The sequence below is a fragment of the Corapipo altera genome, unplaced genomic scaffold (genome assembly GCF_003945725.1).
Source record: "Corapipo altera isolate COAL_440 unplaced genomic scaffold, ASM394572v1 23, whole genome shotgun sequence".
NCBI classification, from domain to species: Eukaryota; Metazoa; Chordata; class Aves; order Passeriformes; family Pipridae; genus Corapipo; species Corapipo altera.
The window spans coordinates 2,936,675-2,959,642 of NW_020884878.1; positions in this window are offsets into that span (position 1 = coordinate 2,936,675).

A 22,968-nucleotide genomic window follows, 5' to 3' on the forward strand; every position below is an offset into this window, starting at 1 on the left:
CTGGTACCTAGTGAAATTAATGTTCCATTATAAGAATGAAAACAAGGCAAGCTTCCTTTCCAACAGGAGGGGACTGTTGTCTCCAGTTTCACAACCTTTGGCCAGTTTAGTCTCTGTTGGGCGTTCTGAGCTTTGTGATCCTTACTGTAAACACAGTGCCATATCCCCAGTGCCCCCTTTTTCCCTGGTAACAGCAGCAAGACATGCATTTATCCTGCCTTCTCCTGCAACCCTGTAGCAGCCCCAGTGCATTTACTCTATTCTGGACTAAAGCAACAGGCTGCAGCCTTATGGGCCCAGCCCCAGAAGTGCTCAGGCAGTGCCTGGCCACATGTCCTACCCTCAGACTCTATTTTGGGCCCTGCCATAATAGCTGGCTTTACCTACTCCTCACTCACCGTGGTCAGCCTCACGTTGAGGGGGTTTGTCAGCCCTAAAGAAGCAAGCTGTTCCGCATTTCCTCTGGAGCTGGAAGAAAAGGACAGATAATCTGGCCCAGCTTTTATGATGCAGCTTTTAAATGTGCAGGAACATCACACATCCCCAAATTTTCATGGGCCTCAGGGGCCTGGTTCTGATTTTGGGCAAACCTGCTGGCTCAGTGCTGCCTGTTGTCCCTTTGGAGCCAATGCACTGACTCCAGATTTTCATTGGCATGAGAGGCTTTTGGGCAAAAACAAAGGGAAAACGCTACAAGATGCTGCACAGACAATTTAGGTTGAGAGTCTCAATGAAAAGAAATCCTGTGCCAGGCAATATCCGGCAATGTTGGGGCAAAGCACTTGGCTCTGCACAGCTCTGCCTGTGTGGGCAGATGCAGCATCTTGAGCAGTGTGTGAACACCAGTAGAGAAAAGCCTCCCCTCTCTTTTCCTCTTTAGCTGCTCTGCCAGGCATCCCACCCTCTCTGGAGCCATGAACCAGAGGAGAAGGAGATGTCTGTGTCAGGAGCTGCCGAGGACAGGGGAGCTGCAGGGAAGCAGGGCAGGGGGCTGCGTAGGCATCTGCTGACCCTGTGCTCTGCCTCTCTCCCTGAGCAGGGGAGACTGGGGGGATGGAGGGCAAGGAGCAAATGAGACTGAGGCCAAAGGCTTCAGCAGAGGAGTCGCCTTCCTCTCGCAGATCAATTCAATTTGAAACATCTTAATGGAGACCTGTTTCATAACTCCCACACAACCAAGCAGGACTAAAGGGACAAGTACGACTTGCTGCCACAGTACAAGTCAGGGGTCTTCACCCTGGTTCCCAGAAGGTCTCCAGACAAAAGTAAGAGGAAAAAAAAGCTGAATAAATGGGCTGCTGGCAAACGGCAGCTTTAATAAGTGATCAGGAGAGATGGCAAACCTTTGCTCCGACCTGATACACCTCCTAACCCCAATTCTACTCTGTCCTTAATAACAGAACTAATTGAAATATCAGGAGATGATCAGAGCCCTTACGGATAACACATCAAAAATGCCCCTTCTTTTAGATATCAACTTCTCCTACCCCTGTGTGCATCAGCAGAGAAATACATACATGTTTGCAAGTTTTAGAGAGCATATGCTTTTTCCCTGTTTAAAGCCCTAGAGAAATACTCCAGTCAAGATGAAGACTACCTTGGAGAAACAGTATTTTTTTTTTGCCTATTGAATATATTATTTCGTTTTCCCCTAAAAATCTTATTAGGCCTTAATAGAAAAAAAACCAAAACCCAAAAACCAAAAAACACTAAACCCCTTACGGTGGTTTGATAGCAAGCAAAGGCATACAAGAGCTGATCAAACCGTCTTGTCCAAACTTTTTTCACCCTTCTCCAGACATAGAGTTTTCTTGTGCTTTGCATAGTGCTTGCAGAGAGAGTTGCAGGGGAGCTGGGAAGTATTATTAGTAAGGTTTATTATAGCATCTCGCCTTGAATGGCTGCGGCGAAGGAATCCCCACTGGGTGACCCAGGGTGCAGATGAGTGTAGGAGCTGTGTGATTCATTGTGCGCAGCACAGTGTGAAATACAGCAAATTGTTTGGCTGGCGAAGAACTGGGCCTCCTTCTGTCTTAGGGGACCGAAGACAGAAAGACTCTGTGATCTATCTGGCATTTTCCGGGGTCGAATTATGCTTCATGACCCTGCTTCCCAAGCAGATTTTTTTGCCTTTTAAAAGTGTGTGTACAGTGAGACTGCCTAAGACCCCAAACTTTAAACTGAATTGTTTACAAAGGAAAATAGATTAGGAACAGATATTTCTGTTCCTCGACTACATAATCAAGTACTTCTAGGACATGGAGTACATAGAGTAATAGAATCATAGAATCATTTAGGTTAGAAGGGACCTTTAAAGTCACCTAGTTCCACTCCTCTGCCATGTGTAGGGAAACATTCCATCAGACCAGGTTGCTCAAAGCCCCATCCAACCCAGCCTTGAACACTTCCAGAGATGGGGCATCCACAACTTCTCTGGGCAACATGTAGAGCATTCATTCACGTGAATTAATGTTCGAATAATTTCCTGAGAATATTAAAATTTTTCCCTTTGTTGTGTCTTCAGGAGTGGTTTCAAACTGTTTTGACTGTACCCCTTCTCTGACAGGCAGAGTTTGCACCAAACCTGCTGCATTCACTCAGAGTTAAAGTCAGTCATTTAATTGTTTAAAAAGTCAGGTCCATGGTGATTACTTGCTCATTAAGTCAATGTAATTAGTGGTCAGTAATTGATATCACCTCAGTTTAAAAACAGAAGGCCCAGGTAAGGGTTAGACAGAAATCTGATCAGTCTTCTCAAGACTGAGGTGCCTCTGAGTATGCCACAAGAATGAGCTGTAAGCATCTGTGAAATGTTCATATCAAAACCAATAATGTCTTTGGAGAACAAGCACCAGCAGCAAGCAAGAAGGATTTTCAAGATCTGATTTTGATCTTACTGGCACTAATTCCAGAGTTAGCTTCTCACTCCTCTTCTGAACATGGTGACAAGAACCTTTCCAGGGAATTGTATGTGCTTTAGAGCTGATCCTAAAATATATCTGAAGAACTGATCATGGGTAGGAATTGCCAATAATGGAGGGTAAAGAAACATAGAAAGGAACAAATTTGAAGAAAAATAGAGCAAGGCAAAAAAATATCATGGAAAGGAAGGTCTTTCCAAGGTTCTGTCTTTCACAAAGCTTATGCAGGAAAGATATCAGAGGTTGGAGAAAAACAGGTTCCTACAGCCAGCCATGCAAGGCAATGCCTGTGAGGGATGCACACATCAGCTTGAGTGGATCTGTCCCCACACTGTGTATTGACCATAAGAAGTTTACAGAGCTCTCAAGAGAAGGGGAAGAATTCACTGGTGTTTCATCACTTTGGTTGAGGTTATGGTGTCTGCCCAAGGCTGGCTGGAAGGATGAGGGAAGAAAGAAAACCTGTAGCAGAGTAGTTAAGGGAATGTTCTCATCCAGGTGCAAGGACCAGGACACAGTGATTATGTGTATGATTATTGTTAGATTTACTAATATAGTACCTAAATATTGCCAATACAGTATCTAAATATTGCCAGTGCAGTATCTAAATAACAACTCTATCATCTATTACAGTGGATTATAATATCATCAGATCATGGTTCCTCCTGAGGAGTCACAAGCTTCAGTGAGAGCCTCTTGCTTTCTAAACTTCTCAGAGAAGTCTAGGTGCAGCTTGGGACCCTTAGTCTTACATTTGGTCAACAATCTATGTATAAAGGGTTATAATATAAACAAGTTTGGCTAGAAATGTACAGGTTTATGGTCTTTGGTCTCTCAGAATTCACAATTACAGAGCAACATAGCACTTACAGAGCTGTTGTTGGATTTTATCTCTGTATTTGACTGTATCTTTGTGCATTTACTTACCTGTATGTGGAGTGGGAGGGAGTATGGGGTGGGATGAGATCTACCCAAAGCTGCCTGGAATCTTGGGAGACTAGTTTGCCCAGTTTGCCCAGTTTCCAACTGCATTTTATACCCTTTTGCAGGCCAGTATGCACCCCAGTCAATCGAAAACATCTCAGCTCCCTCATCTCTGGAATACATTAATTACGCAAGCATCCAGACACTTCCTCCTGCAGCACCCACCTTGTGCTCTTATCTTAGGACAGACCAAATTGTCCATCATAGACTTTGAAAAGGGAGTGAAATGTGTATGTGAGAGACATGCATAAGAAGAAATACCTGACTCTCTTTCATTTTGTCACAACATAAGAGAAGATGAGGAAAGCACTGTAGGTTAAATGTAAGTGGGACAAGGTGCTGGTGGTGTGGGGTGGTACCTGTCTATTGAGGGCTTTTTTTTGTCACTGATAATTTCAGGCTTTGAAATGAAAAAGTAAAGAAAAGGTTTGCTTAGCACAAGACCTTGCAATGGCTTCCTCTTGAGTGACCTGTAGCTATATCTTCTGACTGCCACCTACAGCAGGAAAGGCCAAATCATGGATTGTGAACTAACACTACCCCATCCTAAAAAACACTACGGGCTAGCCCAGGGGCACTGATGACTGAGAAATACACCCCTCAACTCACATACAACCACCTATCAGTACCTACTGCAATGTCCGGAAAACCCAGCACAGCACCCTGGAGACATTCTGCCTATGGAAGGACCCTTCTCCTAAAGTGGCCTTACCAAATTACTACCTGTATCAGCCCAAGGGCAAAACTTTGGACCTCCAGAGATGCTCCTGAGCATGTTCTGCATTTTCTCCTGACCACACTGTATTCGAGAAGCATGGGCCAGACTCTTGACATCTCTGTGAGAGACACCAGCTGGAACTATACCACTTCCACCACATTTCTTTCCTTTATGGAGAAATGGATGCCTTGGTCGTCCATAATTTCCATTTAGGCAGGACAGTCATTGCAGAAGTTGTTTTCCTGTAAAAACACATAGAATTGGTTATATTTCCCCATATTAAAAATCATTAAAGAAGGAGACCCAAGCAAGAAGGACATCCTGGTGGCAGAGCAGAACATCCTTTCCTTTTCTCAGCGACATCTCTGTCTGCTGCACTGCAAATACTTGTCTCAGGTTGAAGTGCTCCATTTCCTTCCTAAAATCTCTTTCTTGTGCTAGTAATCAGGGCGATATAAAATGTTCCTTTTAGACCATCTGGAAGCCACAGGAAACATCAATTAACTGCATATATTTGAATTATAAGTACATTAGGCTCGAAATTTCTACATATTCTAAAAAATGAAATCCTATAAAGATTTTAAGCTGTGCAATATTTAATTAAGTGGTGGCCCCAGAGCGTGGGGAGCAGAATCATGTCCCTGAGCCATGGAGCAGTTTGCCACAAATGCACACAAGCCAGTCCCCTCAGCAGTGCAGCTATAAAGTTTTTTTCTCATAGTGAGCTCCCTGTCTAGCTGGCGCAGCCACATCACAAGCATTTCATTTATAGCCTCTTTTGAAATGCAGAGGATTTTGTTGGATATCTCCAGCTGAGCTGCTGAAAAATAAAGGGAGTGTGCTCCCTACTGTCCGGAAAACCTCTCAGCAGAACCTGTCAGTTTGATTCAAGCAGACTGGTCTAAAATACCAGCAACAGTTTAAAATTTAAGCCAACTCCTTTCTTTGTACGCCTGCAGCATGTGAGGATGTCTGGGTGCATCACAGCCCAGCCCTCAGCTGCAGACAATGCAACCACCAGCCAGCAGCAGCCCTTGGGTGGCCTCACGTTACAGTGGGAAGGTGAAGGAGAAGGAAGCATGCCATTCCCACACTTCCTGTAGGGAGTATTGGCTTTAGATTTGATTCTTACCCTTGCTTGATGACCTCAGGCAAGTCATCGTGCCTTGCTTCCCTGTGACCAAAACAGGATTTCAATGCTGTTATAAGTGCACAATACTGGAATTGCTCCTGGAGCTCTGACAGTGATCTGGATGCTCTTCAGGAGAAAAGAGATTTCCCTACCAGCGAGTGCAGCACAGGGGCCAGCACAGAGCTACTGGTTACTGCATTCCCTGGCTCTCAGGAGGGCAGGAAGGAGCTGGAAGGGAAGGGCTGACCGCTCCACCACCACTTCCTCTGCTCTGTGCTGCTTGGAGGGAGACTGTGTTAACAGGAGCAAATGCACAAAGAACAGAATGGCTTCCTGGAGTAGGGCTGCTGCTTTTCAACCAGCATCAGGTCTGTCACTCCATAGGGCATCCAGCCAGTATTACCTTCCCACAGTCAAGCCCCTTGCTCCCAGCACACAGAAGGATGAGATATGAGTCCTGTGGCATGGGCCCCACAGCCCAGGAGGGATACTGATGGCTTAGGGAGCAGCAGCAGAATCAGAAAAGCTTAATGGTGTGGTTGAGAGCCAGACTTGGATACCTGAGTGTGAGTGTACTCTCCTCTACTCTGGGCTCTAGGTGGAGTTCATCCTTTTCCACAACCTAGCCAGGAACAGCATGGGGACAACTTCATTCTGGGAGCAGTTTCATCCTGGGCAATCCCAGTCCAGGACTCTCTTGTGAATGCTCTTTCTGGGATTTCAAAGAAATGGGAAATGAAAGACACTGAAGTGGAGACTGGATTTGCTGTGTCCTGCCAAATTCACTTGACACTGCCCTAGTCAAACGGGGGGTGAGAGGTCACCTCTGTTTGGATTTCACTGGACTTGAGAACAAGCCACAAGAGACTTTAACTACTGTTATGGGAACTGCATGGTGGATAAGTAGCTGGCTAAGGGAATGTGGCAATGGCTGAAATATGATGGGAAATACCCTGTCAGAGAACAGTTGTTAGTAAGGATCATCAGAGGTGGTAATGACTAATGTTTGCATTAGTGATCTGAAATAAATATTAAGGGCATTATTAATGGCATCTGTTGGTGACACAAAGGTAGGAGACATCATCCGTGGAGGAAAGAATAAGGGATGCAGTATGAGAAGAACTAAGTGAGCTTGAGGACTGGAGTATTAATAAAAACAAGATGAAATTCACAGTACATCATTCATAGTACAATGTTCAGGGTCTTGCAATAAGGAACTGATGACAAAACCTTTTCTATAAGCTGGGAACTCATCTGCTAGGATTGAGTGAAGCAGATAAAGACCTGTGCATATGAGGTGATTATGGGATGATTATATGCTGCCAGTGTGATGTAGCTGTGTAAAAAGAAAATGTGGTCTTAAGCTGTGTCAGGAGACACTAACTGTTGTACAAAGTGACAGTAAAACGTCACTCCTGTGGTATGAAACAGACCCTGCTGAAGACAGATGAACTGCTCTGGGAGAGATGCTGCAATCAAGGGGGAGGAAAGCCTGCTCTGAGCATTTTGCCTTGTACATCCTGATATAATGAAGGGAATATGGCTCTATCTGTACATAACCCAGGCACCCGAGACCAATGATGGAGAGGACCTGTTTTACGTCCACGCACAACGTTGTTCCAAGAGAGAACGGGTGAAAACCGACCATTAGTAAAGTGAAACTGGAAGTCAGGTGGTCAGAGCAGAGAGAGAGCAAAGACGATGCTGGAGTGCCATCCTCTGTCCCTTTACAGCATTGCAGGGATCTCGGAAGGAGGCTCAGCGCAGCAAGGATCAAGCAGGACTCCTTGCGGAATCGGTTCAAAACGAATCCGTGTGTGCTGTGTTTTGTATCAAAGCAGTGCAACAAGTGCTGACTGAAAGCACAGCTGGGCTTGCAGCTGTCCCAGAGGGACACACCGGTACACGCAGAAGGAGCAGAGTGACAACACAAGACAGGATCTTCCAACCAGCCTTTGCTACTGGCTGGAACAGTCCATGTCACATTCTGAATGCAGCAGAGAGAAATAATAGCAAAATACCAACCAGTTCCACAAGGAAAAAAAAAAAAATCTGGGAAAAGAAAGAGGCAAATAAGCCCAACTCAGTTCCTATCTCTAACATCAATTTAACCATGCAGGGTCAGAGCTGGCTGGTTCACAGCAGACCATCACACCACCAGACTGTCACCTTTTCCTCTGATAGTGGAGATAGTGCAGAACAAGGGTCTTTCTGCCACTCATCCCTTCCGTAGCTATCTTCCATGAGCTCCGTGTTAAAGAAAAGCTGCAAACATTTTCACTTGAAGTACACGCTTCGGCTCATTAATCCTTAACAATATTGATTTTCTGTCGTGGTTTTTTTCAGTTAATTGTTTCAAATGGAGAGGGGCTGGCAAGGCTGCAGCGCTGATGTATATATCCCCCTAACCACACACTTCAGGAGAGGGTGGAAGGTCCATTTTTAAGCTACTAAGTGTAGCTGTGACACAACACAAAATCAGATGTCTCTGTTTCCCATTTGCAAATATTTTGCAAATATTTTGCAATGCAGGTTGATGTTAGGGACTGACAGCATCTTCAGTGATGCTGCCAGCGAGCTTATGAACAGGTCAATTGCCAGTGTAGTGTTGCTCGATACCGCTATATTACACCAGAGCCTAAAAGTCTCTGCAATCAGAGCATCCATTTTCAAAATCCTTTGCATATATTTATAATATATTCTTCTTATAAAGTGCCCTGCTACTCCTCTGCTACATACTCCATCAACCATTTGATGGAAAATAGCATTAATAATGAAGAGAACTGTCACTCAGTAACCACATTTCTGAAAGCAAACTCGTATGTGATTGATTCTTACTTATCACTGCCACTGAGTTGGTGTGACAGGAGTGCTCATCCCAGGAAGAGCTTTGTGGGGTGTGCCAGGGGAGGAGATCAACCCCCTGAGGCCCCACATCCTGTCACACTCCATGCAGCCCTGGGAAGGATGAAGTGGGGGAGTTGGGAATATGTCTCCCCCTGCAAAAATCGTGGGAAGCCTGTAATGCTAAAAAGCTCACAACAGCATGCAGGAGCAGGTCAGAAAAAGGCTGATGTGTGAGCCTCTCCTCCAGTGAGCAGCAAGTGGCAGGAGCAGTGGAAGTGCTTGGTACCTTGCAGTGCCCAACCCTCACTACAGCTGGTGAGCGAGCGCTGTTTGTCAGGGCAGAAGTGCTGTCCAGCAGGTCTGCAGGAGAGAAGGGACAGCATTTCTTAGCTTTTCCTCTGCATTCACAGCCAGGGCTCGCATTGGAAGTTTCTGTCTCCCTCTGAGCACAGGCAGTGCCTCTACTCCTGCCTGTCCACCATCCCTGCATGCTGATGCTGCTTTTCCTGACCACTACAGCCCTTCCAGCCCTACCTGCTAGGACAAGCACTGCACAAGTGCCTGGGCAGAGTTCTAGTGCTTACATCAAGAAGCACCAGTTGAAAAAGAACCAAAAAAACCAACACAAAAACAAAGACCCCATGAAGTGGCCACCTCACACAACCAAACTCCCTGAGTGTGAGAGGATCCTGGCTTAGCTGGGCTAAGGAGGATGCCCAGGTCCTGCAGTACATCATCATAACATGGCATCCCTAATGCTGACCCCTCAGCTCTGCAAGGAGCAGCCTGTGGCACTGTGTCTGTCTCCCCACTGTGAGGCAGGAGAGAACAGCCCTGGCTGACGTGAGGAAAGGGAGACCTGGCTCACAGAATCACAGAATCAATTAGGTTGGAAAAGATCTCTGAGATCATTGAGTACAACGTGTGACCCAACACCACCATGTCAACCAGACTACGGCACTAAGTGCCACATCCAATCTTTCTTTAAATAGGAAACAGAATGGTGACTCCACCACCTCCCTGGACAGCCCATTCCAATGTCTAATCACCCTTTCTGTGAAGAAATTCTTTCTGATGTCCAACCTAAATCTCCCCTGGTGCAGCCTATGAATATGTCCAGTTTAAGGCTATGTCCTTTCATCCTGTCACTTGTTGCCTGGGAGAAGAGATCGACGCCCACCTGGATACAACCTCCTGTAAGGTAGTTGTAGAGAGAGATAACGTCCTCCCTGAGCTTCCTCTTCTCCAGCTTAAACAACCCCAGCTTGTCAGATGTTCCTTCATAAGATTTATGCTCCAGACCCTTCATGAGCTTCATTGCCCTTCTTTCTCCAGCACCTCAATGTCCTTCCTGAATTGAGTAGCTCAGAACTGGACACAGCACTTGAGGTGTGGCCTCACCAGTACCGAGTACAGAGAGAGGGTCACTGCCCTGGTCCTGCTGGCCACACTGTTGCTGATGTAGGCCGGGATGCCACTGGCCTTCTTGGCCACCTGGGCACACACTGGCTCACGTTCAGCCGGCTGTTGACCAGCACCCCCAGTCCTCCAGGAGAACAGACCTGGCTGACCTGACAGAGGAAGGGCTGCATGTCTCCAGGAGAAGCACACACCTCGCTTGGACATTAATTAAGCATTGCCTCCTCTGCTATATGCAGCAGATAATTGCCCTTAATTTTGTGTGTTTATGCAGGTGCCTTTGTTACCTGCCAAGAGCCTCATTACTGTCAGGGAATGCAGCTCAGGATGGGTGGCCAGACCTGTGGTGCACCATGGCAGGACAACCTGAGGGTCATCAGGGCAGGCAGCATGGCCCCCACTCTGCCTACCCTCCCCTTTCCCCATGGCTGTTGGGGTCCTGTGGGGACTGATGGTGTCAAATCATCCCCCACAGTGGCCCTGAGCTCCCCGTGGGACATCAGCCCCAGAAAGAAGGCAAGGATTTGCCACCACTTCCCAGCTTGGAGACACCAGTGCAGGAGTGGAACTTTTTTTCAGTCAGCAAGCAGAGGGCTTTCTTCAAAGCATCCAAACAGGACCACCTTTGATGGTGAAGGGAAGAGGGCTGTAGGACATCCCTTCCAAGGATGTGCATCAAGTGTATAGGGAAAGGGCTCCATACATTTGTTCACAGTGCTGAAGGTGTAAGAGATCACTCAGTAACCCCCTTATCTCACCCTAATGCAAACAGCTCACAGACGTGATCTAAGACATCAGCCCTGCTCCACTGATAAATACTGCTCATCCTTCTGGGTCCTGCATAAGAGGTTTTGTGTACTCCAGCAAAAACAGAAATGAGAGTGATTCAGATTGTTCACACTCCCTAAATGATTTTCTCCACCTACTACTCACCTTTTCCACCCAACCATCCTCTCCACCCTACGAGACATTTCTACTGACCCCTTCCCTTCACAGCAGCCCTGTGTTCTCTTCCAACTCTCCTTTTTCTGTTAATCTGCTTTCTGTTCCCTTACCTTCTCATCCATTACATTTCAAGTCATGACAGACATGAACAAAATGTGTTAACCTTGAATTACGCTCTGGCCATCAGAATGGATCAGGAAACAGGAAGCCAGAGGTGTTCCACAGGTAGTTTTCTGAAGCTTAGTTTCTCTGCTTAAGCCATTTATATATTCCTGGCTGACCTGAGTGATATCTCCATAGAGGAGAGGTCACACAGGATCACATCCTGCTTTCCTGTGACCTCAGTCTACCTGAGAAGCTTCCCCAGCCCCTAAGAAAACAGCCTACACTGGAGAGAAGATTTTTAGCAAGATTAAATATGTTTTAATGCTCATGAACACCGGTCCATAATATTGCAGAATGCACAGAATTCATCCTACAACAGTGGGGATATAAACAGATACATTTTACTAATTTTACTGTGACTACTGAAGAACACAAACACACACTTATTTTCCAAATTAAATTTCACTCCTGAGGACTTGAAGGTCACTCCTGATGACTTCATTGAACTAAATCTTCCATGGGCTTTACTGGTCTTTTTCTTTGCTTCCTAGCTCTTACAGGACATCTGCCTCTAGATTAAATAAAATAACCATATCAGAAAAAAACATAAATACAGTTTTACCCTGTCCAGCCAAAGCTCTGGCTTGCCTGGTGTTCTCCTTCTATAGGAGAAGATAGATGATGTTGTCTATAGTCAATGGTTAGGGAAGGGTGAAAAACAGTGAGCACACAGTGATCCTTCCCTGGAGACTGTCCTACGTCCCTCTTGCCTGTGATGGCTCAAGAACTTCCTGAGCCAGAGGTGGTTTCCTTGTGGTAGCACTCAGCTACCAGGCAGGTAGTTGTACTGTGTCCTGTCTCTTATATGAATTGCTCTGCATTTTGAATAGGACACACACTTCACCTCCTTTTTAGTCTTTTAAGTATGTTCCAAAGAATGTGTTAATATCCATCCATAAGCTAACAATTTCTGAGATTTTTCTTCTTTGCTTGATTTTGGTTACACTTTCAGGTCTGTGTCTCTTTTGGAGAAATGTAGTTTTAGATCAACTGCAAAATTTAGCAAATTTGCATCAACTGGGGTTAACTGTTTTATCAAAACCAGGGTATAATTAATTGCTGATCCACAGAAAGTCTCTATGTGGGTCCTGATCTAGTTGCTCTGCAGAGAGTAGACATATCTCCTCTCCTAGCACACAGTTGAGGGTATGTGAACCACACCCGAGCAGGATTAATAGACAATGAGAAGGGGATACAGTGCCTTTTACAAATCTTCTGGTACCTGCTGCCCCACAGAACAGTCTGCAGGAGCCACTGTAAGATGCCATATGCGGGCATACAGTTACTACTTGTGTCACCACCAAATATTTGATGCTCAATATTGCTGGTCAAGTATTTGAAGCAGCTACAATTCATTCAAATCACTAATAATGGCATAACAGTACAACTGATTAAGAGGAAAGATGGGTAGCAGATGGGTCAGCCTAAGTGCTGTCATGCAGAGAATCCGGTTTTGCGCTGTGTTGGGTGACTCAGTTTTTCTGGTTGCTCATGATCGTTACTGACATTGCTCTCTGAACTTTTTGTTTCCCATTCTAAACAAGGAGACATGTTTTTACAAGAGGGATGTCTATTGTTCTTGCCATTGTTAAAATAGTTTTTTCACCAGTTGAAAAAGGTAATGTTTTGCTGCAAGCTGGCCAAAAAAAGAATATTTATTGAAAGGACATTGCACAGTTTCCTCATAATTTTCCAAAAATATTTGTGCATGGTGATGCGTGCTCTGCACTTGGACGACTCAACAGTCTACTTGGTCTTTTTATAATTTTTTGAGTCTGGATAAGAGCATTTCTAAACTGTGGGGAATAGTTCTCTGGTGTCTCTGACAATAAGGGAATAAAGCTCTCTCTTGTTATTTTGAGTCCAATGACAGTCACTTATTTGCTAAGACTGTAAGAGAGTGGCCAAAGAGGTTAAAAATACAGTGGAGTACTCTTTAATAGAATTTTTTATTATCTTTTGTCTGAAGGTGTATCATTTTATACTTGCTAGGAGATAACTGGGTCTTACCTGCCACGAATAACAGAGCAAAAAACTCAGTCACTGGTAACTATAAGGTGAAATCATACACTGAAATTGGCAACCAACATATTCACCACAGAAGGGACCCAGTACTCCAATGCCTGGTCAAAGAACTGGAATTTTTCTGTGGCCCATGTTTACAGCTCAGCCCAATAAAGTTGCTGAGATCTGTGGCTCAGATCCAGCAAAGCACATGTTTATCTCTAAGCATGTGAGTAATCCCATTCACTCCATTTGTACTGCTTACACACTTCAAGATAAACAAATATTTGTGTGACTTGTCGGATGTGGCTCTTACTGAGCCAGAAGGAAAGAAAGAGAGGTGATTATGCAGTTCCACGAGGAAGAGTGTTTTGAGATATTTTTCTTTTCTTCATCCTTGCAAAGGATGCTGTATGAATCAGAACCCCAGTAAACGCTCACACAGTGTTTGTGGATACTGACACTGAGCCTCTTCTGGCTGATAGTGACAGGAGGCTTTAGGGATTGCCTCACGGTTGTTTTTTTTTGTTAATGTTTGCAGTTTTATGTTTCCTTTAATTTAATAGATCTCAAGACTGGAAGAAGTCTTCATGAGTGCTTTTCATGGTGCTCTGTCACTCTCATAATGAAGTAACCATCTTCTTGTGTCCTGTAAGAGCATGCCGAGCTGGTCCTTGTATAATGAGGATTTTTTTCCCATTAATATAGGTACCAGTGTCCATATGCAATACAGCTGTAGCTGGGGTGTGTGTGTTTATGCAGATAAGTATTTTGAGCTGGGAGAAGCCTCTGTTGACTGCACACTGGATCTCCCCTCTGAGCTGAATGACGTGAAGTGCTGTAAGACACATTATTCCCATTCTTGCTGCAGGCTGAGCTTGCCAACATTCACATTACAGGGAGACCACTTGACCCATCTCCACTTACCATGTGCACACAAAATACACTCCATGATTTTACTACAGAGTGTATGATTGCCTCCATGGGTCAGCCTATCATCTTTCATAAATTCCAAAAAGAACAACACCTTCTGGGCAGCAGCCAAGATAAGGACTGCTGAGGAATCTGGTATTTGTTTCATGTTTAGATCAGGAGGAGTTAAGCAGTGATAGATCTTCTATCACTTCACTCAAGTTTCTTACTCGGGGTTATGGGATGAGAAGTCACAGTCCAAACAAATCTGTGTAAACTTGTACAAGCCAGTAAAGTTAGAACATACGAGAATATAAAGCACTATTAGAAATCTCCTTCCTCAATTGGTCTTTCTGTTTAAACATGAATGTTATCACTTTTACTTACCCATTTGCTCATTTCAGGGAAAACTAAGAATACTTAAACCAAGGTTTTAACATGTTCTGTATTCATTTCTGCATGACAGAGTACATTGCAGAAGCTTATTGGGATCTCCTGAATTCTGTTTCTTCTGGAAAGGTTCTTTACACTCTGCAATTTGCAATTTAGTTTTTCTCCACAGCTACACCATTTCTTAGTGTTTGCCCTAAAGACTAAGGAAGAATGCAAGACAGCTATATCCTGTTAATAGCTTTGCTATCTACTGCAGCTGCAGCTGGCATAATAAGAAGTGATGTCTTCTGGGGTACGTAAGTTAATTTTTCTCCAAGAGCTCAGCATTGTACAATTAAATTCCTGGTTTAATGAGACAGAGAAAGTGGTAAGAAATGTCATATCATTCCCATGAATTAGGAAGGTATAAAGCACTTCCCAATAGGCCAAGTCAGACTTATCAAATTTTAAATTAACCATCATTACAGTACAGAAATTATCACTGATTGTTCTTCTAAGGCCTGTTAAGATTAAGATTTAAAAGATCACATAAATAATACCATGTGCATAGCTTTAACTCACAAATTTTAGGCCAGTAGAAGTCCTCGTCTGAAGTCTAATTAGGTACATGGACCATCAGTGAAATCCAAAACCTGCACTGTCAATGGAGCCAAAATTCCAGTTAAAAACTCTGACACTTTGATCCTTATAACAAAGCTCATATTTTAATAACTTTTTTTTTTCATTTATTTATGGTCCAGTCTAAGTGTCTTATATAACCTGGACTGTTCTCTTACTCAAACATGCCTAATTGCCCTACTTGTGCCAAGTTCTTGATTCAAGAATGTCTGGTACAGTAAGTACCACAGGCCAGCTGTACAGTACATGAAAGCTATTTTTACCAACCTGAAACATCTGATCAAATGAAATTTTGCTTATAGAATGTCTTCTGTGTTAATTTAAAAGTCTTTGACTGTCTACACAGAAAGCACAATTGGCATGTTAACTGCCAAAGTGGGTAAGAAGAATGGTCATAACAGGGTTTTTTTGTTATTTCATAGAAATTTGTTTGCATTACTCATACTTCAATTTCTTTTTCCTTTCTTCTAACAACTTTGTTAATCTATTGTTAGTCTTCAGATCTCTTAGACACTCTTTGTAATACTTTTGTTCAAAGGTAGCCCTACATCAGTCAGTATAATTCGGTTCACCCTAACTATTACCAACAACTCTGTGGACAATATTCATGTTTAGCTCTTTTCATAGTTGGATAGATATTATCTTCATCTTACACATTGAAAAAGTAAGTCTCTGGTATTTCTTTCAGTCTGTTTTGCTTAGCTTTAATCTACTATGTTTTCACATGTGCAATCTGGGTTTTAGCTGCCAAAACCATAATTATTTCAGGAAGAGTGAGGGTTAAATAGTGAGTACTATAAGGGGAAATTTAACACAGAGATTTCTTCCCTGACATCCCACCAGCCTCCGCTTTTCACATGAACTTCTGCTTCCCTCCTGTTATCCCAACATTACTCATGTCTGACCTGTTCCCCACCCCAGACTCCTTCAGCAGGTAGTTTCCACCACGAACTGGGCAATTTGTGGGCTATGCAACCACCCCATGAAGAAGAGAGTGAGTCAGCCGAGAAGTATCTGAGGGAAAATTAATCTCCAAGATATGGTACTTTTAAAAAGATAGATATGGGTTATCTGAATCACAGGTTATACATATAAAAATATGGCATCAAAGAAGCTCCCTTAACAAACACTCTCTCCACCTCTGCTTGCACCCTTTATCTGACTGAGGAGTAAATTAAGTTTCAGCGGCAGGAACAAGCAAAGGAGCTGTTAGTACAACACTGAGCACCTCTGAATCATGATGAGACGAAACCCCCGAGGACCACCGCAGTGAAAATGCTCAACAGCAAAAGTAAAAATTCCAGAGCAGATGTGCTGTGTTTCCCTTTTGAAGTCTCCATAGTTCTTCAATACTCTCTTAAGATCTCTCAGCTAGCAACTTCCCTGGACCAGATCTGTAGTTGGTGTAATGTGGATCAGCTTTCCTCACATTAATGGAGATGAGGCACATAGGAATAATCAAACCTCCTGGGTTACTTGTTCCATTCCCTTGCCATTGCTGGTAACGTTGCCGCCCAATGACCGACATAAGATTATTATAATCCATTTTATAAGTACTTATCTCTTTTTGAAGAATACTCCAATACTTAAAACAAACTGGATTTTTTGTTTTTCATTTTATAAATTTCCGTTATCTCAGTTTTTCCCTTGTGAGAGATCCTGTACATGCAGATTATTATGGTTACTTAAAATGCTCTCCAACTACTTTCCGTTTGTTTTTTTTTTTCAAATTTAGGAAACATTATCCCTAGCCCTTTAATTAACCACACTGCCCATCTGCTCCAAGCTCTCATCAAATAACACCATTCTTGCGGCTGTGCTCTTCATCTAGTGTTCCGAGCTATCACACTATCTGGCCTCCACGATAGCCAACCTTCTGTTCCAGGCCAAGGAATCATCTCTGCTTCCATTCCCATGACTGTGTTACTCGCAGGCATTTTGCTATTAAAAGCCTGCTTTCTGTAGTGAATCATTATTCCAATCATGAGCACAGGCAGCATGCAGCCTGGTCCTGAGGACCCTCCTAAGGAGTAGAGTCAGGCAGTATCAATGTGAGTCAGTAGATGGCTCTATTACAATCCATTGCAACCGTTTTTGGGTCTGTGTGTGTGTGTGTGTGGATGATCTTGCAGTCCTGCATCTTTCTTTTTGGAAACTGGGTTCATATCTAAATCTGTTTCTCCTCTCTGTGTGTTAGCTGTAGGCAAACTGTCTGAAGAATAGAGCTCATCAAATCCAAAGTAAATCAAATATGTCAAAACATGACAATCCACATATACCCCATATACTTTTACATCAAATGCTATGAGAAAGTGCTGTGCCACCCCTGAGAATGACAAAATTAGTGACCTCCATCTTCCCTCAGTTTCTCCTTGCTGATGTTGCCTAGAGTTTGAAAGCGTTCAGAGAGGCCACAGTTTTGTAGCATCAAACTTGAGCCACTGATCTGTCTTTGTTGCAGACTAATATTTAAGTGCACTTAACTATAAGAATGACCATACTGGATTAGATCCTTTGTCTATATTGTCCAACATACTGTTTCCAGCAGCAACCAACAGTGAATACATAAGGAGGACCATAGGAACATGTCAAGGAACTATGAGTATTGCAGCCCTTGGCTATTCATAGTTCAGAGATATCCTAGATTGGAGTAGTTTTTACCTGTTCAGTAACCTTCAACAGAATTCTCTTACATGACCTTGTGCAGCTTCATCTTGACACTATCTAAGGCTCTTCCCCCAAGAGCCTTAACATCCCACACCAAGAAGTTCCACGGCTCATCTACACAGTCTGTAGTGTGCCTCCTTTCATTTGTTGAGAACCTTTCCCTGGCTTCTTCATATGGCATCCTTAGCTCCTGGATTAGAAGACTGAGTGAACAGGCAGGCTCTGTTCCCCTTCTTTTTTGTAGCTACTCATCTAAGAGACTTATGTTGCATTTTCTTCAGTCCATGTACTTTCTGCCCATGTTCACAGGTCCAGTATTATGGCTAGAGATACACCTCAGCTAGGTAATTCCCATCCCCATGTGCCTTGCTCACTTCCCACAGCTCAGTAATCAGGATACGCTACAGCTGTGCTGAGAGACTGAGGGGAACTGTGGTGCAGTTCATGACTTGGCTTATAAACCCATTCCTGCCTGCACTACTGTACTGTCTAGCCCTAATAATGTTTTTTTTTCCTCATTTTCTGCCTCGAGCACCTGTTCAGTTTGATTTCGACCCATCAGCAAAAGCAATTCTCAGCACAAACAGGAACCAGGTCTTCAACTGTATTTCTTTTCAGGCCAAAATGACATTCAGTGCCATTAAAAGGCAATGGTAGTTCCTGCTGAGCAATAGTGGACATCAGGCACTTTGTACCTTTGGAAATGTATCACTAGTAGTGCCATGAGGGAGGAAGGAAGAGTGTTCCCTGTGGAGCCTGACACATTGCTAATTCAAGTATGAGTAAGTTTGACTGTCCATCAGAGCCCTGTTCCCTGCACCGTGTTCTTCTCACTCCTCTGGCTTTGCCTGCTCCTTCTCTTCTTCAGGTTTGTGCCTGACTCTGCTCCTGTCTTTGGTTCTGTCCTTTGAGAAACATGAATCTTTCCTGCCTCAGGCCCTCTGAATTTCTTTTCATAGTCTGTTGTTAAACTACCAACTCACTATCGTAGATCTGCTTTTAGCAAGAGACACAGTTAAGTCCCCAGTGCCAATCTTCTGCATGGTGAAAAGATATGGTTACTCCAAAGTCCCTCTGTGAAGATATCAAACATACTTAGATACCTGTAATTAGGGGACACTGGCACTGGGGAAATTGCAGGTGGTTCAGTTCTTGTCATTGATATGAGAGACGTGTAAAAGCTGGCAAGAGACCTTTACTAAAAAGTGTTTCAGCTCCTCTGGACAGCCTGTAAGGCTTTGTGCTGAACTGCAATAAACAGGAAGCATTAACAATAGCTCTGAGACAAGAAGGCTCCCCTGAAAGCCTGTGGCCCAGATATTTGGCTGGTGCTAATCAGAGCCATTCAACTGGGCTTCGGGGAACTGCATTGATTACATCAGAACTTGTCCCAGCTCACACGTCTCTCATGGAAAGAACAGGTGACAGCAACAGAAGGTGGTGGGGGAACATTTTATTGTCCAGCTGAATGTTTCTCATAGGTCAGAAATGGACTTGCTTTCCAACGCTATTTCAATCTATGCAGTAAATATCTCCTGTTCTGTTGGCATTTTTGAATCACTCAGAGGAGATGTTAGCCTGGTGCATCCTCTGAAAGGTTGGATCACCGAATTAATCATTTCACCACAGGAAAATTATTCTTTTCTGTGATAGTTCCCAAGTAGCATCTGATTCACAGTCTGCAAAGCAAACCAAAGGAGCCCACAGACAGCTTTGGAAGGAGTATGAGTGCAAAAGTGCAAGGCAGGAAAACCCCTAATTATTAAAGTAAGTAAATAAACACACATTTCCACTTGCCATGGCTCAGCTTGCTCAGCTCAGCCACCACCTGTCCCCACATCATCATTTTATCCTTCATCTACTTGTCTTAGAGGCAAGGGATTTTTTAATCTTCAGGTAGATGCTGGTACTGGTATCACGGCCTGGCTCAGGCTCTCGGCTGCCCTTAGGTGCCGCTAGAGCACAAATAAATACGTCGGGGTTTAGCTCGGTCTTTCTCATGTGTAAAACCCAGCACGGCAGAGTCACGGGCGAAAAGCGCTGAGTCCATCACAGTTACACCAGAGTCATAAACCTCTCATAGTTTCCCATGAAAAAGGCTGCTCTTTTGGAATTCCAAATTGTTAAATTCAAGTGACCTGATCACTTCCAAGCTATTCCTTTACCGTGTGTTTTTTTCACACTTAACCTATTTTGATCATCTCTGCTTCCTAGCAATGGGGCATCAGAGTTCAGCTGTCCTGTTTCTTGTTTGGACAGCCCCATAGATGTCCAGTTGCTTGATCAAACACTTCCCTACTTCCAACTTTGCAGGCACTGTGGGTTGTAACTTATTCCTTCAGGGAAGTGAGAAAGGGCAGAATATTCCAGACTGTACAAAGTGTGCTAAAAGCAGTGATCCTTCACTCTCACCAGTGCAAGAAACACACAGATTGAGGTGAAATGTTAGAAAAGCTCCATGCTGAGGTATGGAGCTCCATGCTGAGGTACACCACACTTTAGACTTCTGTAGGTTTTGGTCAGTGATCCTGAGTCCTCACTGCAGCTCATGACTTTTCCCATGGGTCAGGGGATCTCAGTTTCTCCACCCTATGCAGCCAGCTTCTCTGATCCTCATCTGTGAGAATAGCTCCTTTGCTGTAACAGCTTAACCCTCCAGTTTCTCTCTTCTGACCCAGTTTCTTCTCCCTCTTTACATTTTCTTAAGGTGAAAACATCCTGGTTTCTTTGTTTCCCCATCTGAGTATTCTCTGTTTCTCTTCAGACTGCAGAGTTTCAGATCCCAGGCCAGATTCATCCTCTGAATCTCTGGCATTCAAACAGAGTCTGAAATAAAAGCCTATTTTCCATGTTGTGTAGCATTTTGCAGTGATGTGGACAGGAAGAGTGAAAATATCTCAAGGATCCTTCCAGGCTGCAACAGGCTCAACCGCAACATTCAGTAATTCAGCAATTTAATGAAAATAACCCAAATTTATCAGTTATGCAAAGCTTCTCCACAGCACTCCAGTGACTAAATTAGTGAGGTTAAACCAGAACAAAACTCTGTCCCTGGGATAGGCAGTGACTTGCCCACAGCACCGGAAAGAACAAGAGCTAGATTTGTTTTGTGCCCACGGATATACAATTTCTGCCCTTGGAATCATTTCCTCGAAGGAAAGAGGTAAATTAGAGGTCCTGCTTTCCTCTCATGATGGGGAAAACTCTGATGTTGTTTTGGCTGAGGCACGTTGAGCTAAGGTCAAAATTGTTTAAGTGGGCATCTCCTGCTCACCTGTAGGACGAGTCCAGATTGTAGGTGCTGCCAGCCAGGGCCAGGCCAGAGGACAACCCAGGCAGCAGTGGCCAGACCCAGACACATCAGTCCGTAAGAACATGCCAGACAGGTACAGCAGAAACCGCTCCTGTCGACCTCTTTTTTCTATGTGTTCGGTCCTCTGGGTTTATCCCTGAGGAACTGATGCCAGAACTAAGGCAATGAGACCTGCAGGTGTGGAAGGACCCTCTCTGGGGATCCAAGCCCACAGTATTGGTGCCTAATGTTGTGCACCCAACTCTGCAAACCGTGGCCAAAGTATTTTAACTAGGCTGGGTAAGGGCTTGCTTCTCATATTGCTTCCTGTGCTTTTGTGCATTGTTGCTTCTAAAGTTACTCAAAACATCTAAAGGAGGCTGAAGCAATTACATTGCAACTAAAATAAAGTCCTAATTTTTTAATCCACTTCCCCCTTCACCCACACAGAAAAAATCCACAATGAAATATAGTGCATGAGAAAATATGGAATATTCCACCCACCCTTCAGCAGAGCATGTATGAGCACAGCCCTATCACAGCCAGCACCAGGCTAGAGAGCTTTTCATTAATTTGGAATATATATGGGCAGAAACTTGATAAGCAAATAGCAGTGTTCCCAGCACACCAGCCAAGCCCCATGAAAACTAAAAAACAATAAATTTATTGAAAGCTTTTTTAAAATAGGAGGAAATTATTACTCATTTGAATTCTGTTCATGTTAAGGTCAATGGTCTTTTTTTTCAGATTCTGATTGTTAATATTAGATGAAAGGACATTTCCTTTACATTGTATTTATGAACTCTAGTGGCACAAGGAGGATAACAGCCACATACATTGCACACCAGAAACATTTCTGAATTTTGCATTGTTTAAGAATTAGCTCATTACTCATTTTCCTTTGACCTCTAAGTTAAAGCCGGGTTATTTAAACACATTGGGCCTGATTCTGGTTCTAGAAGTTTAGTGTGGGGGGGATATATGGTTTGCATTCAGTCACTGCAACTTAGACTATGGTTTGAAAAATGCTGGTCGGGGGGGATTCAGTTCTCTCACATTCTGTGTGATGTAGACAAAATTACCAAAGGTGGTAGGATGGGACCAGAGCTTCAGTTGACTATGTTGAGTATGACAGAATAAGCCCTGTCTATGCCCCTAGGGTTGAGCACCACAGCATTCAGCTGAATGTGCCCAGTTTTGCATGCTAAAAGATACCTGCACTGCATAATATTGTGGGTGTTCAGAAGGAAATTTCTGATTGCTCAGGTAAGAGCTTTCACAGCACTGCACAAGCACAAAATTATGATCTTAGATTTGCTGCAGCTTTCTGCTAACAGTAAACATAATTTGACAACTGAAGGTAGCCCAAGAGCCTTTTGTGTGGTCTGTACTATGGAACAATTATCCACAAAACAACACACTCCTGGTGACACTTCCACTGCCCAAAACATTGCCACCTTTCACTCTGCTGGTGTTAGTGTCATTTCATAAAATGACAGTAACACTAGTCAAAATCTTTCTATCCACGTGATAAAAAAAAAAGAAAAAGAAGCAAAACTCTCAGACTTGCTTGTGTCTAGGTACTGGACATTGCTTGAAGTACATAGTTGCACCAGGTGATCGCTAACAGGGACCAAATGGTTATAAACTGTGTCAAACCTTCACTCACTGGCAGAACTGTTTCATATTTACCCTCGTGTCTGTGAGAACAGAGTTTGGTTGTGGCTATTCCCAAATGCTCCCTCCCTTTACATCAGCTGTCAATGCTGTATATTTCTCAGGGAGAAGACTGAACTGCGTGCTCGGCTCCAACGCTCCTGTCAGCTGCGTGACTTCCATCAAGCACCTGTGAGTGGCAGCTTCCTATGCGAGCTCATGCCCATCTTTCCTTGGGAGTGCAGCACACCCTGTCTTGCCTGGAGAAGGGAAGAGGGGTGACCAAGGCCTTGGG